Below are 19,491 nucleotides of genomic sequence, written 5' to 3' on the forward strand. Positions count from 1 at the left end.
TAAGACAACTAAACCTATATCTGAACACTTTACATGCATAGTTTGGCTGTGTCAGAGTCTCAAATGCTGCAGTTCTCATGGATTCCAGTTCCTACGATATCATTAAATACCGTTGAATTCTGACATAAACCCTTTAATCAGATCTGTCTTTCATATAAGAAAAAACAGTGTAGCTTAGGTTTATGTTTATCTTTTCAAAGCTTATGTTGTTAGATTATGTCAGTGTGCTTGAACAGACTGGGAGATGAATGACCGCAGTCCTATGGTACAGGCTATGCAAACACTTATTAAATAGAACTGATAAATGTAGTTTAGCTTAACTTAAATGCATTTATTGCTAGATCCAATCTCTAGGTATATACAACACAGATACCCTAAGTCCTCTACAGCAATCCATGGTGTGCTGTATCTTTCTTCCTTACCTGATTCTTTTATAAAATCTCTTCTCTGTTTGGTAAAATCAGAGTATTACAGAGAACATACATACTGACTTGCTGTGTTAGTAACTCTCTGCATTTCACTGAGGAAAATATAACACCATTTAATATCAAATGTGCAATCAAGGAACAGCTGGGTTCCTTTTGCAGTGTCCTAGAGCTGGCCAAGAAAATTAAATCAAAAGTCATTGAGTAATTATTCTCATTGTTCATATTGATGCATTAGATCCTATCAAAGCCAAATAGAGTGCCCCAATCATTAAAAGAACCATTTCCCCCTTTCATCCCTCCTTTGTCCATAGGCATCTAATACAGTATTAATTCTTAAAAGAAATTTCATTTCCTACATTTCTTTCCATGCCTCTACCACTGTTCTGAGTTGTTCAGATAAAATGGACTGAAGGAATTCCAGAGTGATCAAGATACAGTAATTCAGAGGTAATAACATTAAATGGAGCCCTTTACCTAAAAGGCAAACATTTTATACTTGCTTTTGTGTAGGGCAGATAAGTGCAGCAAAATTTAGCAGCTGTTACATGTAAATATTATTTAAAGATTATTATTTGGTTAGAAACATATTAATTAATAACAAATGGAGTTACAAAAACCCCCAACACTTGAAATAATGGTAACTCAAATATAAAAGCAAGGAGGTGTATTAAAAAGTATAATTAGTTCATGAACATAAGACTCAAACCTATCTGAAAGCCCCAGCTTGAAAATTGAAGTTATTTTATTGTGCATGAACTGATAATACAGATGAGAGTCAATGATTAGCTAGACTGAACAGTTGTTCAACTCCTTCAGTGGGGAAAGGAATATCCAAGAAGAATCTCAGGAAGGTAATTGTGGTTTAGTTACAGTTTCACATCAGATAGTGCCTTGATCCATAAAGAAAACAATATATTGCAATATGTTTGTTTTATTAGCTTCTTTACATAAGCCTTTTTCAGCTTTCTTCTGTGTTGGCAAAGCAGTGTTAAGACTCTCCCTTCTATTATCCTTACTGAAAAGGAAGTGTTTGTAGACTGTGATCTGGATGCTACCTGCAGGAATCAGCATGCTTTGTGGGATCAGGACTAGATCTTTCTACCATGCAAGATTGAGCCATTGAAGAGAAATGCAAGTTGCTATAATAAGCCAAGTGCAAAATAGGATTACAAAGTCATTGGAGGCTGGAGTTGTTCAGCACCTTTTAGATTGTTGGGAAAAAAATGGGTTTAGATATAAGCATTCTGTTCTTTCAAAACATTGGTTATTAATTAAAAAATTAAATTACTGTGCATAATATTGGATTATATCACATATTAAATGTAATTTATGACACCTATGAAAGTATATCCATTATGCAAAAAAAAATTAAAAGATGATTGGTGTTTTGCCCCTACATCTGTTTCTGTAGTTTGGACATTTAGATAATGAAAAGTCTATTTTTTCTACTTTTCTCTAAGATTTATGGACTTTTTTTTCAAACTTGTATGCCTAAATCCTTCAAACTACATAAAATTGTTAAACTTCTGCTTAATTCTTGCATATTTTAAGTTGTTAACTAATTTTATGATGTATTTAAGGGAAAGTATTTGTGAATATGTCTATGCAAGTGTTGCCACTTTTCTAATTGAATAAAATCAGGAAATTATTGTATGGAGAGACCATTAAAAAACAAACACTTGCCCTCCCAAAGTATTCAGTGGAAATGCTTGTGCTCAGCCTGGCATCCATCAGGACCTCACAGTTCTCTCCCTCAGAGTTTCTATTTGAGCAGTCAGATACAAGGGGGCTGGTTGCAGACATTTGCACTCCTTGAACTTTCAGGTATTTCTGTTGACTCAGGCCTTAGTTTTTCAGAATCCCGTTCTTTCAGGAAATGAACTACAAAATGGCATTTGAAAATGTGGGTCTGCATTTAGATTACTTTTTTCTAGATTCAAGAAATTGGAGTTCACTTTCCTTTTTCATTAAAGAAAAAGAGCAACTGTCTTTAAAAATATATTATTTTCTCTGTGTTCCTAGGTAAACTCACACAATTTCTCTGGTTTGCAGCTGTATGATAAATATATAGCATTTTGTTGTGACTGATCATCCTGTAAGCATAGCATTAAAGGCAAATATTGTGGATATTCTTCCATTTTCAGCCAGAACTGAGTGCCTAGGACATGGCAGCTAAAGGATCCCAGTGCTGCTGTACTTATTTGGGTCCATATCTCCATTAGATAGATTTCAATCATAACTCAGTTTTACCACTCCTACTTTGCTCAGACGGCTGGGTCTTGGTTTCCAGAACATGTTGACAACAACCTGATAAAACAAAACAAAACTCTGTCAAGTTGGGACTTACTGTAAAACAGTTTTTTTTTAGCTGTTCTTGGTGTTCTGTAAAGATAACAAAAAACCCTTTTCCTATAGTAAAATATGGAATGTTCAGAAAAAACTCTTCCTTATATATATACAATAGACATAATAATAGCACTCTGTATTGTGCTACTTATAATTGCCCCAAAATGAGCCTGGTTGGAGGGACTAATTTCTTATTTAACTGTCCATTACAAATGTTGGTGCTTTTGAGTCAAGTCAGACTAAATAATTTGTTTTGCCAAGGCAATTATTTACTTATCTCACAATACCTATCCCAAGAGATGGTAAGGGTTACCAAGGCAAGAAACCCACCACGTCCTACTTGACTTTAATATACTGCCTTAACCTTTCTTCCTGTTCAAGAGAAATGAATACAAATATAGTAGTTGGGTTAGGGTTGTTTGCTTGCTTGCTTGTTTTTGGGGGGTGCTTTCTGCTTGAAATTACTTCATTTCAAAGTTTCCTTTCACTGTATTATTAATAAGAGAACAAAAACCTCTAAGATGTCCTTGGAATTCAAACCAGATTAGTGTTTATTGGGAACCAGCAATACTTCAGTAGTATTCTTTGGGATATTTTTTTTCCAAACTTAGCTCAGTACATGTAGTTTTTCAGGGACACAATGCTATATTTTATTCCAAGTCCTTTTCGTACATTCTTCTGTCAAGAGTTCCTGCATTCTGCAGGTTCCTATGATATACAAAGTATCAGTGGGCCATGAGATTTTAGTACCACATTTTATTTATGTTTTTATTCTGTTATTATCTTTTTATTATTTATTTTAGTCTTACCTTATTCTTGCTTCATTGTTTATTTATTTGTTATTTACTTACTTTTTACTTGTTTACTTTTTAATATTTTATTTAGTAAACGCTTCTATGAGATCTTCTTTCCCACAGTCCCAGATATGTAGAACCCCTGTTATTCCATTCTTGCATGTCTTCAGTGCATTCTGCCAATTGTTTAATTTCACCAGCAATTAAGATTAATTTAATAGGGGCTGTAAAATATATGAGTTTAAATCATACTTTCAGACTATAAACCAAAAAATTGTATTTTCCTGGAGTTGAAGTGAGAAGGATGATAAGAACTTCTGACAATTAAAAAAAAAAAAAAGAAAAAAAAAAGTTTAAATTATGTCTCACTTTTTCTTATATGTGAAGAAACAAGTGGGGAAAGATTTACTTCCTTTAAAAGAATCTGTTCTTGCACACCAAATACCATCAAATCTGTTAAACAGCTCTGTATATGGAGATTTTTCTATTGCATGTACCCCAACAAAAGGCACTAGAATCATTTTCATAATCCTCCAACTACAGACTGCAAGTTAAAATTAAGGTAATCAAACTAAATAAGATGTGAAAAATATTTTTAATATTATTCATTTTTTATTTCTTTCATTGGGACCAAAAACTTTGGCATTTTATTGAATAGCATGAAATTTCCATTTCTCAACATTGAGAGTAATAGTGATAATCTTGAGAGGATTGAGATACAAAAACCTTATTTTTCAGACACTTGTTGCAAGAGACTCAAAGTAGGTAATTTTTGTATTGAAAAAGTGATAAGCGTTTCATAAGAGGCATAACTTCTTTGAAATAATTTAAATATTAGCAGCTGTTGGCTGCAAATATGCTGTTAGGATACTAGTAGAGAGACCCTTGACTCACTGACTCCAACTTTGTATTTTCCCTCCTTTCTCTTTGACATTTAAAAAATATTTGAAAAAAAAATTAGAAAAAAAAATTACTAAAAACATCATATGAATTCATTAAAAATCACCTTTAGCAGATATAGAGCATTTCAACAAACATGTACAGATATGCTTGTTTCCCAGTAAAGCCAAAACAAGTTTGATTTTTTTTTTTAACAATGAGAGAGAAGCATTAATTTTCTTCTGTCTTCAAGAACTTTTGAATACTACGTTCTAGACTTGTATTAATAATAAATCTTTTCTCTAAAATGCCTGCAGGCTTCTAGGCTTTTTGCTCTCTTTGGAAGAGCCTTAGTCCATTATTTGTGAATGAACTTTGTATATGGATGTGTGCTTGTGGTAAACAGTCATGATACTTAACATTTTCTCCAGCCCAAATCTTTCCTCACACATTCATCTGCTTTTTCATAAGGTCACTGACTTTTGAGATAGGTAACCTTATAAAAATCATGTGACTATAGAAAACTAAATTTTAAGAGAAGAATGTTGAACACTGTGTCCAGATGTTGCTTAAAATAGGTTTTCAGATATAAAGAACCAAATGTGAAAACATTCGGGTAAACATAGTGATTATACAGATTGTTCCTTTAAAGCCAGAGGAAAAAGAAGGGAAATGAGGTCACATCTATTTTGATAGTGCTTTCAAAAAGAAGAGGAAGGGAGAAAGAAAATGAAAGAAAGAGGTGTTAAAATGTAGTGGTGCTCCAGAATGATTGACTAGAAGAAGTAATCTCAAAGACAAAACGGCAAATATAGATGATTTAGCCTTCTGTGTCATCAGTACACAATTGTTTCATGCTGTCTCATGCTTTGTCTACTCTATTTCCAAATGTTCCTGCCTTACAGAATTATGTCTCTGTTGGATAGATTTCAGTCTCATGAAGTGTTTTGCTCAGCTTATTACCTTCATTTCATACTATTGTTTTATTGGCGTTTCATTCTCACTATATCATGCTAAATTTTCTTCCTCAAGATCTGTAACCTTCAGATATTCATACTTTTTTTTTTTTTATTTAGTCATGTTGGACTAATCTGTCCTTCTAAAAGGAGCTTTTCTGGTCACTCTTTCATCTCTCAATATCCTGTTTGTCATTATTATTTTAGTTACAAGAGTGCTTAGACTTAGGGTGACTTTGCACCCATGATTACATCAGACTTGTGTAAGGTATTTGAAGGACATGATGGACTAAAATAAAGTGAGATATACTGGTAAAATTTCTTTGTCATCCAATAGTGCTTTGTATCCAGAATTCCTTCAGGTGCCAGCCATATACATGATCAAGGCTGTGGTGACTGGCAGTATCTCCTCCTCAGTGGCCATCATTCCTGGGGCCTGGGGCAAAGGACAAGTTTTTGGTTTCCCTCTGCCCTGAAGGAAAATTTGAGAGAAAATCTGTATTTTGTCAATTAGCTTGAAACATTCTTCTAGAAATTTTATTTACACTGAGACTGCCACTAATGCTGCATAAATGAGATTCAATATATCGGTATTAACAATGTGTAGGTAATTTAAAGTTTCAAAGTTACTCAAAGCTTCATAACTACTTTATTTGATTTTTATTCATTTAAATACAAAATAATGTGAAAAATAGTGTAATAAAACTTAAAAATTTTGTAGAATTCAATTTATGAAATATTTTATTGATTTTCACTGTTTATGATCATTCCACTTCTTAGAAGGTGGTTGCAATTGCTTAATCCTTTTTCAAAGGAGTGAATTGCTACACATTATTTAATATTCTGTGTTGGTAAGCAAGTAACCAAATTTAAATACCTGCAAAGTCTGAATTTACAAAACGCTGATGATGCCTAACTTTGAATTCACTGAAACTTCAGTAACCCTGAAATTCAGGCCATAAGTTTTCCATCACTGTTTCCAAAATCAGAACTTTAGTGTCCTACTGTATTTGTTTTCTCTTTCAAAAAATTCCAACCCATCCAAATAACACAAAAATTCCTTTGGCTATAATTCAGACCTTTAGACCCTTAGACATTCAATAGAGCACCAAGATAAGATTACAAATGTTTCATTTATTATATCACATTTTTAATATAATTTAATGCATTCAGATGAAGAGTATTTGTTGTGAGGCTAATAGGCCCAAGGTGCAGATTTTTCTCGTAGCAGTATTTGTAATGTGATAGATACTTCCCAGAAAGTAAGAAAATAATTCAGTCTCTGCTAGAAAACCACATAATGCATATATTATGAATTCAGCAAATGGCAAGAGAAGAATGGGAAAGTGTTAATGTTTTTATATTTCACAGGAAGAAATAAAGACAAATTGAAGGTGAAATCACAAAATTGGCAGTGCATTAAACAAGTGACCCAAGAACGTGTTATGTATGTATATCCAGAGTGTTGTGCTGCCATCCAGAGGGATCTTGAAAGGCTGGAGAAATGGGCTGAGAGGAACCTCATGAAATTCAACATAGAGAGTTGCAAAGTTCTATACCTGAGGTGAAGCCGTCACTTGCACTAGTACTAGTACAGTGGCCATTGCATTTGGGGGCTTGAGAATGGGTTTTGTATCAGCTGATTTACAAAGAGCTCTTTCAACCTCAGCCATTCTGTGATTCTGTGTATTCCAACACACTGCCCTGTGTACGAGCTATACTAATGAAATTACTATTTCACTGGGTTTTTTTACAGAGCTCTCAGTGACTGTTATCAAGTCAGGCATTTCATATGAATTGATGACCTTTGGGAACAGCAGAAGCCAGTTATGCCAAATAATAGCCAATCTAAAACTCTTTATTTGTGTTAGAAACTATTATAATTAATTGAAATTTATAAAGACTTCTTTATTTCTGTTTTTTTTTTTTAATTTTAAGTATTCTGTGTCTCACATGATTAAGATGCTGTTGGTATTATAAGGTTTAGTTTATATAGATATATGGCATGTACAAAAATTAAAAAAAAAAAACCCATACACATGGAAAAGCATATTCTTTGTGTTCAGTATACCAAAAAGTTTGCAATGGGTTTTGTTCTATGAGGCACCATCACCATATGAAGTAGTAGGTGATAGGTTACTAAGATTATATATGTATATATAAAACACCTCAAGGGTGATAAGGATTCCATTAGTATTAAAGTTCATGTTAATGACTTTCCAGCAGACCAATGACCAGTATATGAGAAGAGCTGTCACAGATGCAATTGTACACATCACTAAGTTTTGCATGAGTTTCTTATTACAGAAAAATCAATGTTTGCTGGGTTTGGCTAGCAGATGACTTCTCTTCTGGAAAAATCAGTTTTTCAAGTGGAATCAGGAGGCTTGTCCTATCACCATTTAATTTCTCTGGCTTTATTTCATTTGTCTTTATCTTGCTTTATATTAAAGGATCAAGAAATCCAGGACAATATTTTTTTACAAATTTATTCTTAGTGTTTTATGTCCTCAAGATAATTATTGAGATTACTTACTGGAATTCTAGGCAGCCTATTGTTATAATATTATCCTCCAGCAAGGGCAAGATGTTTGTGCATTCTCCAAAGCTACCTTTGGTCTGAGACGGATTTTCTATTCCTGTTCTACTGCTGATCAAACTACCAGTTGTCCTCACATATAGCCCAGTTCTTACTGTATACTTGAAAGTATTTGAGCGAATTTGAGTTTTTGCTTCTTCTGCTTATTGAATGGTTCCTTTATCATACAGATTTAGTTTTAGCTGATCCATGGATCCCAATAGACTCTAATGGGAGTAACTGGAAATGCTTGTGCTTAATTTTTGCATCCAACTTCCCACGATTGATATTACTGGTGGGAATACCACTGATGCCAATAATTTACTGAAACTTGGTATTCAAATTTCATATCATTTCAAACTCCATTGATTGGGTAGCCTGTTAAACTAATTGCTGTTTATTTTGGGATGTGTGCTGAAAATGTATCTGAATAGTATGTAAATGTAAAACATTGGTATAGGTATTTGTATGTAGATATAATACAGTAAAAATATCAGAAAGATATGGTGAAATTCAGAGCTTTGATCTTCTGATTCCCAGTTTGTTGACCAGTCCATTGGAAGTTCTATAAGCCTGACATTATTTCTAAATACAGAAATTTCCTTGTTAAATTAAATTATTTTTGATGCTGTGATTGCAGTAACTAATGACTTGGTCTTGTGCTAGGTACTCATTCCTCTGCCTGATTTTAGAGACCATTGAGGGCTGCTAGGATTCTGCGCAAACAGTTGTATTAGGAATTTAGCTCTGTTGAGTGCTGAAAATCTCTTCCTCCTGAATGCTGCTCAGGGTTGCTAGGCACCTCAAAGGGTTAGTGACTATCACAGCTTGCTTAGCACATGGTACTACATATGTCATTTGCAGTTTCTGAGTAGAACAAACTTCTATTGCTGTCACTGTAGATTATTCTCTGTGCTTTTGGAGTTGTTTTGCTGTGCTTAGAATGTGTGTCCCTCATAAAATGGTAACATTCTGTGGATGGGGACTGCTGGATCCAGCAAAAAAAAAAATCACTGAAGACATGGGAACAGAAAAGATTCATAGAAAACCTTTCCAAAACATCAAAACAGTGAATGACAAAGGCAGTGACAGTAATAATAAATCTTAATTTTCTTACAGTTGTTTTTAGGCCTTGTTCTTTTAGTACTGTTTGCTGTGACATGTGGGTTCCCACACTCTGTGTAACGCCAGCAGTATACAGGATGCACACACCACAAAACAAGCAGATCCCAAAAGCCTCGGGGTACTGAACTGCCCTTTTGTTCCATGTATCCTCTTGTAGAACGACTCACAGAATGACATGCTTTACTGTGTGTCACCTTATTGCTTTATTATTAGCCTCCTTAAAGGTCAGATAGGCCTGACTCAAATTCAAGAGGAAACAATGCTGTACAAAGTTCTCCCTTCACTGAAGGACCTGCATATTTTTCTAAGATCTCCAACAGTATTTTTAATATCATGTCGAAAGCAGAGAACCATTTTCAATTCCCATTGCGGTAATCAATGAGATGTAAAATTGCAGCAGTTCCATGCTGCCTAGAGCCTCTCCTGACAAACCTCGTTTGGTTTGTCAGAATGCATAAAGCACTCGTAGGAGCGTAGAATTAGCTCTATTTCTCTGTGATGTGAACAAGCACAGAAAGAAACCAGCTCTTAAGGAGACATTTTCGTTTGCTTAAATAGCCCTTCTGTGACTGCAGTAGAGTAAAATCTTCCTGTGCTATGCATATTTCTTAGGATGGGAATCAGAACCATTAACTGTATGTGTGATTCAGAAAAGCAGTAAATGGGCTAGCTCAACAATTATTTAATTTCTGAAGAAATAATTCACACATAGAAAGTCAGTCAAGGTAACAGTCCAGGTATGCTGTATATGCTGTACTTATTTAGCATATTTGTGATTACTCAGGAAGGTTATGTTTGTCACTGTGCTGCTGTCTGTGACCATCTGGAACTTAATAAGATACAATGTACAATTTGCATCCTCTTTTTATGCACACAGAGAACTCTTTCACCTGAAGTAAAATAAATTTTGTAGATACTAGCAACTCTAAGACATTGAAAGCAGTCAGTAGTCAGGAATCCACTGAATTACGAGTATATAAATTCATTTGATGGTTCCTTAGAAACTCTTTTACAATATATATTTAGGAGGAGGAAATGCTCAGTGCTGGATGTTTTGGAAGTATGCAAAGTACAGTCCCAGATATTTTCCTGTGGGTGTCATTATAGATGGAGTGATTGGATAGCCTGTGGCATTGGCAACGGGTGAGAAGTTCCTTGTCTATGCTGCTGATGCTGATAACTGCAGTCATCCCTTATCAATTCCTTGGAGGTGTTTATAAAGTGTTCTGTTCTCATTCCCTCTGCTACTGAAGCAAACATCAGTTTTGTATAATGACATTTCTCTTGACTACCTTAGCTGATAAGTAAAGAATTGAATGGATGTTTGTACATTAGGTATTTTTTCTCTGCACTGATTATTCTGTAAGCATAGAAATTAAGGGGATTTCAAGTTTTCATCTCATTCTAGAACTGGCTTTCAGAACTATATGCCAATTTTCTTTGCTTAATTTTGATTTTTCTAATGAATTTCACAAATTGTGTTAAACTTCTTGACAGGAACAAAAAGTTTAGTGATACGTGTTTCTACTATTCCATCTACTTTCTTAATTAGCAAGTCAACAAAATATGAGTTTTTCACCTCATGACTATATTGCATGATTTGAATTGAAGAAAACACAGATGTAGCATGTAGCCCCTCATAAGAGAATAGATGAAGAACTGTATATGTTGGAATCACTTCTCCATGTGATTGCGTCAGGAGCTTGGGTGCTGTACTCATCTGCTATGACATTTTGGCCACAGGCTAGGAGAAATCAGGGAAAATGTGGAGAATGATCTGTAAAGAGGAGGTCTGAAATTCTTCATGAGAGAATTTGATATTTCTTTAAACCACTAAACCCACCATCGTAGAGAGAGGTGTGTCATAAATACAATGGTCTCTGAACTTCAGTTTCTGAAGACTGATAGCAGCTTAATTTGCTGGATTTGTGGGTTTTTAGTCACTTGGGTGTAATATCTGCTTCTCAAGTTGAAATTTGGACTGATTATACTGGATATCAGCCAAAGATTAAATTTATTTCTGAAGAGTATTTTAAAAAAGGGGAAAAATCATGGCAATTTGCTATCAAATTTATAGAGGGTTTTTTTTTTTTTTTTTTTTTTTTAGTAAAATTGAGGCTTCTTCTTTAAAACATTGATAACTGCTGAAGTTTTGTGGCATATAGACAGTCATTTAAATTCGTGGTTTGAAATATTTGTGAAGGTCCACAATTATTTGTTTCTCAGTGAGTTATTTTACCTTTTTTTCCCCCCCCACTCAGGAATTTGGTATAACTGTTGTGTATTTCCTTATGTTACTGAATACAAATGTAAAACGTAGTTCAGGTTTTGTTTTATTTTATGTCTTTGTGTCCTGAACTTGGTCCCCTGGTCAATGTGTGCTGCTGCTTGACAAGTTAAGCAGGTGTGCAGCACAATTCCCTGTTCTGTGGAAAAATTGCCCCACAAGTTCCTGTACAGTCCAGCCCCACAGAATATTGACTGAGTCACACAAGGTGCAATTATTTATTTTTCTTTTTTACTTTCCCTAATCTTGGATAAAAATGGCCTTTCATACAAAATTTTAAGAATGTCCAAGACAGAAATTCAAAAAGTGATAAAATTTTCAGCCTATAATAATTTGGATAAAACTTGTAACAGTCTTTTTTTAAGGAGATTGAACATATGGTAGGTCTCAGTGAGGTGTTCTCTTCATCCTTCTTGAAATAGGACTAGGCAACCAAGAATACATGCAGGAATTTTGTCTACTGTAGATTTAATTGAGCTGAAATCTCTTGAGCTCTGTTCAAAAAGTTTCCATGTTTTGAGTGTGCTGTTAAGGAGAACAAACGTGTTTTCTGGGGTGCATTCCAAGATACTAATCAATATATTGCATCTAATATACATAGATTAAAAACTTTGTAATACTCTGGTGAACAATGTCTAAGGTAGACTACAAAGTCTACAAAGACTACAATTGATTTCCAGACCAGCTTTGAATTTCTGTTCCTGAAAGTACATTTTATATGGTCTGGTTACTATAGTCATAATCCCAAATCCCAGTATCATCATTCCATGTCCAAATAACCACCTTATGTGGTCCCTCTTTTCTTTCTGTCCCCAGAAATTTTATATGGCTAGTAAGCCTGGTTCTTCTTCATGTGTATGAAGTCTACTTTATCACTTCTACAACCACCTGAGAAGAGGTGGTAGTGAGGGAGAATTTGTCTCTTCTCACAGGTAACAAGTGGCAGGAAGAGAGGAAATGGCCTCAAGTTGTGCTGGGGAGGTTTAGATGGGCAGTTAGGAAAACATTCTTCACAGAAGGAGTTGTCAAGCATTGGATCAGGCTGCCCAGGAAAGTGGTTAAGTCACCATCCCTGGAAGTGCGCAAAAAACATGGATATGGCAGCTGAGGCCATGGTATGGTGAACATTGTGGCAATGCTCATTGGCAGCTTGGTGATCATGGATGCCTTTTACAACTTTAATGCTATGAAATAAACTCTTTTTCTGGAAGAGCTTCAGTTCAAATTGAAGTAGGAATTGAACTGATTAACCCCCATTCCTTGCAAGTATTTTACCCACTAGATTATATGCAAAAGAAGAAAGTTTGCGCTCCTGGTCTTTTAAATAACCAACCTTCTTTTTTCCCTAGGATTTATGGGTACTCCATAATCTTAATTATGTTGAACAAAATTTTATGTGTTATTACACATGTTTTGCTCTGTATCTGAAAAAGTAGACTAAATTTAAGTGTAGAATTAAAAAAAAAAGAAAAGGAAAAGGGATATAAAGGGATATTTCTTCAAATTTGACCATTCTTTATTTGCAATGAAGAAATGTGGTATTAATATAGATAATGGAGGTACAACTGTGATTCCCAGACCATATAAATTAATAATTGAGATGATAAAATTCTAGACACAAATATTTCTAAAATGCTGAACCAGATAACCTGCTTGCAAAGTCTAGTTCTGCTCTGAAACTTCCTAAGCCCTGCTAGATATGAACTTCATTTGATTCCAAATTTGCAATGTGAAAATGGGCACTGCATTGGAGAGAAAAATTTACAAGCTGAGTTCATGTATCTTAATGAGGGTTCATAAGCTGGGCACCACTGCCTGTGGTTATGTTTGTGCCATTTTCTATCAGCTTGTTTCATTATGCTTGTGTGGATGCTTCTTTTGCACGAATACGGTTTTGACAGTTTTGGAAAACTGGACTATTGAGCTGGAACTGATGGTATTTTTCACATCTTGGTAATCAGTGTAACAGGAAGCAAATGTTCCTGATAGAGATGTGGTGACTATTCCCTTTTTATTCTTCAGAGGGAAGAGAACTAGTTTTAAATTGAACGTAATTTCTAAAACATCTTCCTTTTAAAGGAGAGAATTTTTTTAATTTTCTTTTCATGTTTAAAGCCTCAGTTTCTTTTCCCAAAGATGTTCAAATATTTTTCTCACCTGTTTCTGTTTGTTAAAGTTGCATCATCCAGTCTGAACCATCAATATCTAACTATCTGACCAATCACATATAATCATTCTCTTAATTTACTGGTTTTAATTATTTTAGCTGTATTTATTTTTGGAAAAATTTCAAAAATATAATCACTAATTTGTGAACAATTTTCAGATAAGAAAGCAACTGATATTTTAAATGCTTTGTTTTGTACTAGTAGACTACACTGTTGCAATAGTACTCAGTGAAAATATTTTGATCTTTACTCTCTAATGGCTCTGCGCTGATTGTTTGGTGGGGATTTTTTTCAGCTTTCAATAACAATTTGGGGATTATTCCCTGTTGTTTTGCAGGTAATAGTGCATACCACCTTCCAGCAATGCAAGCCTCAGCTATTTCTACTCAGTGTGTTGCAGGGAATAATATTAGCTGTGATTCAGTCCCTGCTTTTCACTCTCCACTTATATTCACCTCAAGGGTAGCAAGGTTATGTGACTATGCACATATACTGTAAAATTAATACTGTTCTTCATTAGTATAAGACAAATCATATTCTCCAAATCCTTCTGAAAGAAGTTCTTCAGCTACAAAGCAGGCATCTTTCAAAAACTTTCTTTTTGATAACTCAGGGAATAGGTTTTTTCATGTGCAAAACGAGCAAATGATGTCACTTTCTTTCACAATACCTTAAAGGTACAAAGGGCAGAAAATAGATTAAATAATGGGATAGGTCTTTTGCATTATTAATATAATTGAAATTTTCTGCATTTGGAAAATTTCTGATGTAGGAAATGAATTGTGACTAGGAAGTATCCACATGAACTAGTGAGTAGGAACATCCTGTAATTCCTTTCATGTGGCAGAATTTAAAAAATTGCTTGGGTCAGAACAGATCTAAGAGTCTTTTAGTGCCAGCCGCTTGTTTTCCATACTTTGTTTCCGAAGCAGATTTACATAAATTTACTACTCATTAATGATTGAAAACCCCACAAAATTGTATTAAGTAAGTACAAGATTAGTAAAATTCTGATATAAGCAACATATACTCCAGCAGTGGAATAGAAAATAGGAATAATTCATGTAAATAATAACAATAACAATGCTAATAATAATAGAGAATTTTAGTTTTCATTTTGAAAAGAAAGAATAATGGGTTTAACTGCTTCTCAATAACAATGACTTGTGTCTTACTGTGATTAAAATAGGACTCTGGAACTCAAAATTCCTTTCTGAATTTTTTGGTGGCTTTAGATCTTGTAAGACAATCACCTTCCTTTTTTGAAGAGATAAAGATCCTCACGGACTTCTTTACATTCTGGTATGGAAAAAATTCCTTATAATTATTGCTAAGCTAGAGCTACATCAGATATGTTAGTAGGAATGGTGAATATAAGTTTACAATTATCAGTTCAGTATAACTCACTAGCACTCATCCTATTGTTTTGTCAACAATAAGAGTTGTTTTTCCCACCTAAGTTGAAGATTTTTTTTTTCCTCTGGTCCACTGTGTTTCATTTCAGCCATACTGAATTTAGCACTTGATGAAGTGGGCACTAATTTATTTATTTTGCTGTATTTAAAATGCTGGACAACACTATCAAATGTTCTTCAATCTCCTTTCTTTCTGTTTGTGAATATCACACTGTGTTATATAAACACAGCAGGGATGAAAGCTAAAACAAATGCATATTTGTGTCTACAGCACAAAAATGTGTATTTATAGATGAACAAACCAGGTCAAATCTTTCACAGTAAAAAAATAAATTAAACAGCCATTTGTTAGATGAGTATCTGGAGACCATTATTGCGAGTCAATAGAACTGATCTTAAAATGGGGGAAATATTGTCAGGGGAAAATATTTTTGATGACATTTTGTGTTTATAAGCACACACAGACACAATAAAAAGGCACCAGTCTGGTTTTCACACTGTACTGCTGCTCTGAAATGAATCACTCACAGCTTTGTATTAGTTAGACTGAGCAAGACAAATAGTCTAGAAGATTGGTTTAACACATATTAACTCGTTTATTGATTAGATGTACAAAAACATTTCCAATCAATAGTGTATGAGTGAATATCTTTGCTGCAGCAGATCACAGAGAAAATTATTTTAGCATTTAGAATGTATACCTTATATGAACTAGTTTTGGAGAGATAACCATGCAGAATTACCTAATCCCCATCTGCTTAAGTCAAATGCAGAGGTATAAAAATATTAGCATACTAGGCATGCAACTATTTGGTTTGTTTCCATCTAGCATTCTTGAAAGAAGAAAAAAGGAGAACTGCAGTATCTATAGAAAGTATAGGTTTTATGCAGGACAATAATCCTTACTCAGGGTCTAACTAAGCTAAAAGATCATTTAAAAATGAAAATTAGGAAAAAAGGTAGTTACAACCTTGGCCATAAATAATCAGGGTTTATGGAGGTTTGCCCAATTCTGAAGTCTAAAAAACTTCTATTTTGTTAAGTATGCTAAATAAAATAGAACTCTGGAATAGCAGAATGTGTCAAAGACCAGAAGGGAATGGAAGCTAGTAAGAATACCTTTTCGAACCATCAAGGAAACATCAGTAGCTTGTTTTACTGCACAGTGAGTCAGCAGGGGTGAGATTTAACTTTAAGTTCTTCTGCTAATAAAGAATTTGTATACGCACACCTTTCTTTAAGGAACTTTCTAGTATTTTCTCTTTGTACCCTGAGGAGAAAGCCTTGCGTGGGCATAGCCTGCTACAATTTTCTGTTCTATTGGTTTTACTCATTACTTAACATGTAAGTAGCCAGAGCTCACACACATTTTTACTAACAGCTTGCAAGTGATTCAGATTCATAAATAACAGAATCTAATATTATTTCACACATCCTAGGATATCCAAGACCTGAGGAGCAGGCCGATAAGGCCTTGAATCTACAAGAAACTTGTGCTTTTTGTGGAATGGCAACTCAGGACCAGTCATAGTAACAGGGTATAACATTCTCCTATATTTTGGCAGTTGAATGTTACCCTGCTAGTGATATTTATTAAAAATAGCAGGAACTGGTAAATGTGTTTTCTTTACTGTTATCATGGTAGCATATGTTACTATGTGTAGTCTTTCTTTAATAAATCTTCCTTTTACAGCAGCTTTTTCATCCCTTTGCAATCTATAAAAATATAGCTGCTGTGAGAACAATCACTTGAAGACTGGTTATAACTTCAGTGAGTTTTTCTTACTTACTGCCATAATGAATTGATAGAAAATATATAAATATTTTAGACCAAATTTTGGTCAGTTGCTGGCCTAAGTCTGAAGTAAAATCAGTGCACTTGAAATGAGGAGCTTTGTGTTGGAATAATATCATTTATTGTTTTCAAAAGGTTTCTTTCAATTCTCCTTGGGGAGTTAGTTATTCAAGCAAAGATTTTACTTTCACATTGACAATAATTTTCTTGTTCTCTTTTTCCCCCTAAAGCTTAATTTCATTTGTAATGACCTTTTTCCAAACCCTCTTTAGCATTTCATTTTTATTTAGTCCATATCCAGAAAATGAAGGCATTTTGCGTCTCTCTCATTTCTTTTGAGGAAGGAAGGGAGGGAGTGAGGAAGGAAGAAAGGATGGATTATCTCTCATTTTGGTATATTCTTCTTTTGGGAAGGAAGGATGGATCTCTCTCTTTGGTATACTCTTCTTTTGGGACCATAAGCACATGGTAGGTGAGGTTTTCCAGTGTAAATATAGTAGATTTAGTACCTAATTACACTCTCTGGAATTTTGGATGGGGCTGCTTGCAGCTTATTTTTTCCATGAGAAGAAAACCTTGAGAAAGTTAATTTTCTCTGGTTGAATTTCCTTTCCTAGCTGCTTTGGCATGGTTCAATTTTATTCATTCTGTAGAAAACCCATTGCATTTTTTCTTATAAAAATGCATGGAAAAGTCTTTTTCTCTATTTTCTGTTTACATGCCTTTGAATTTATTAAGAGCAGACTTCTCACAAAAGTGAGTTAAAAAGCAGACATGTAAGTCTGTGGTTCTGGTACTCTTCTGTAGGTTTATTTTCAGAGAGTTTGACTTAACATTTAAAAACATATGTAATTGTGATCATACTTTGTAAGAGGAGGAAACACCACATGCTCAAGTTTTGCTATAATAATCATGTTCTGTGAAAAATGAACATACGTATGTAAACTCATTTTCAATAAGCAACTACTTAGTTTTGGATTATATTTGGAATGTATTTGTATTACAATAACTCAGAGGAGTATGAATTGAGATATTTACTACTAACTACAAATTTACATTATTGTGTGGAATGACAGAGGGAAAGGAACTAAGAAAATCGTTTGTAGTTAGCCCATGAATAGAAAAGAGAAATCCCAGATCTGTTTACTTCCAGTAACTTTCTTCCTCCTGCTTATTGAAAAAAAATTCCCATTTTAGTTTCCTTGGGTATTTTCACTGTTCATAAGTTTCCCTACAAAATGTCACTCTTTTAACCAACAGGTTATTTTTTAATAATTCTTATCATTCATGTTGTTGCTCTCATCATATTTCATTGGATACCGATATACCACCCAACACATATATTTTTATTACCTCTTACAATATTGAGTAAATTTTTAAAATATATTCTTTTCCTACTACTGAATTGGGAGTAAACTTTTATTGATGCCTAAGTATGTGTAAACACCGAGCTTTAAAAATGCTTCCATAATCCTACAAGTGTACAGCAACCTAATCTTTATTTATGTAGCTCTGCTGGTAAGAAACTGAATGGAAGTTAGATCTGGTTGCAGATTTTTGTTCTGTCACAGATACCCTACAAGTCCTTTAAGGCTAAAACATAGCTAAAGGTCAGCTGAATCAGAAAAAAATGGAATTAAGTGATTAAGGCATATTGAGATATCTTAAGGCATTGATTTGTTGTGTTTCAGGCTTCAGTTTGATCCAGAAGTAAATGCAAACTCTTCCATCTGAGTGTGGGGTTGGAAAGAGTGAGACACAAACCCCACATCTCCACTATGTGACTGCAGGCTAGGAATACCTGGCATTTCTTTATCACATCATTTGAGAGGGCCTGTTAAGCTCTTCAGGGAACATATTTGACTATCTCTTCATTTCTTCATCTCCTTTTCTTTTTTTTTTTTTTTTTTACTCTTCGATTGGAAGAGATTGCTGTGTTGATAAAGGCATCAAGTATTTGCAAAGTGCTGGCTGAATAGAACTGGCAAGACAATAAGTATTTTCTTAATGTAGCATAGGGATATTTACTCATCCTCAATTTTGCACTTATAATGAAGGAAAAAACAAAAAACAACAAAAAACTCCTGGGGAAATAGTCTTTTCCATGCAAAGCTGATGGCTGGCTCAGGGAAAGACAGTCCATATCCTGTTTCAAACTACTTAATATAACAAGAAATACCATCCAAACCTTCCAGATTGAGTCACAGACACTTCCTGCTTTGAGTCACAGACACAGCAGATCAGCTTTAACCTCCATTTCCCTCTAGAGCTTGGTTGAGACTGGAACTGTTGGTGACCCAGAGCAGAAGCACAAACTGTCTTCATGTTAAGTAAGAGCTGCAGGCTGCATGAGCACAAGAACCTTACATAAGCACCTAGGATTCCAGGGTGAGAAAACATCAATGAATCAAACCAACAGGGAGGGCAAGAAATACCAGTGCCTATTACATCAGCTTCCTACAGAGACTAAGCTTTTGTCTAACAGAAACTGAGATTTGCTTAGTTCCCAAGCAAAATCAAGGAGGTAGGTACCTCTTTGCAAAACCAAGGAGTGCGTCCTTCACTGAGACACTGAGATGACATGTTTGGAATCCACTGTTAGAAGGAAGGAACAAACAGCTCTTTATTTCTGTATCCTCCTTATAGACATTCTCATAAATAAATATATAAATGAAAACTCTCCAGAATTAGTATAGACTAAGAAAGCTCTGTGGAGGTTG

General features: G+C 34.5%; 1 protein-coding gene across 8 annotated transcripts in view; it reads left to right on the forward strand.

The window, feature by feature from the left end:
• The window catches only part of LRRC4C (leucine rich repeat containing 4C), a 498,621-nt gene that overhangs the window by 423,673 nt on the left and 55,457 nt on the right, over nt 1-19,491 (forward strand). The gene's annotated exons all lie outside the window — the stretch shown is intronic.

This window comes from Catharus ustulatus, chromosome 6 (assembly GCF_009819885.2).
Source record: "Catharus ustulatus isolate bCatUst1 chromosome 6, bCatUst1.pri.v2, whole genome shotgun sequence".
Taxonomy (NCBI): domain Eukaryota; kingdom Metazoa; phylum Chordata; class Aves; order Passeriformes; family Turdidae; genus Catharus; species Catharus ustulatus.